Genomic DNA, 860 nt, shown 5'->3' with positions numbered 1-860 from the left:
ACAACATATGAAATGGGGGATAATTCCGGAATGCGGGGTATTTACATCAGATCACAAAATGGAGGATACTTACATCATATTAGGAATCATGGCTAGCCAAATTGACAAATAACATTAACCATCACAGCCTGGTAGTAAAAGGCTATTGGAGCCCCTTTAAGTAGCAGTTTCACGCAGTGTGCCCAACTCCTACTTCCTTCAACTTTTATTATTTAATAGTTGGGCCCCACTGTTCCTGGAGGCTCACAGCTTGGGCAGTTAGAGAGCAGGAGAAGGTGAAATGCCATCTCCTTAGGGTACCCTTTTATTTCTCACTTCTTATCTGGGGACAACAACATTATCTGGGAACACCACCTTCTCCCTAGAGACCTATGAGGGACAGAAAATGAAGGGAGCAGGTGTAAAGAGATACGAAAATGCAATGCTAGACTTGGCATTTTAAACCCACTGTTTGTTCACTGTAGGTGACAACCTTTCTCTCACAGAAGACGACGCAGGGGAGAACCAAGCTTCAGGTGTACTTTAAAGCTCCAGTTCCAGCTTTCCTTTGAATCTCTGTGGTCAGTGCCAGTGACTGACGTACTCAATGACCCCTCCAATTCCTGCCTGTCTTTATGATCCTCCTGCACCTATCCCCCAGTAAGGGGACCTGACACATAGAAAGTAGTCAATAAATGTTGAAATGATGAAGAGCAGTGACAATGCGACCCCCACACTGATCAGTCTCCATGCCCTGGTCTCCTCTGGGAACCCTCCCTGTACTGCATCCTTCCTGTTAGATACCAGAGACCAATAAACACCTGTGTATCTAAGAGCTAGGCATGTCTGATGCCGTGTGTGTGTGTGTGTGTGTGTGTGTG

Source organism: Trichechus manatus, unplaced genomic scaffold (genome assembly GCF_000243295.1).
Source record: "Trichechus manatus latirostris isolate Lorelei unplaced genomic scaffold, TriManLat1.0 scaffold00261, whole genome shotgun sequence".
NCBI lineage: Eukaryota > Metazoa > Chordata > Mammalia > Sirenia > Trichechidae > Trichechus > Trichechus manatus.
This window is presented reverse-complemented; position numbering follows the sequence as displayed.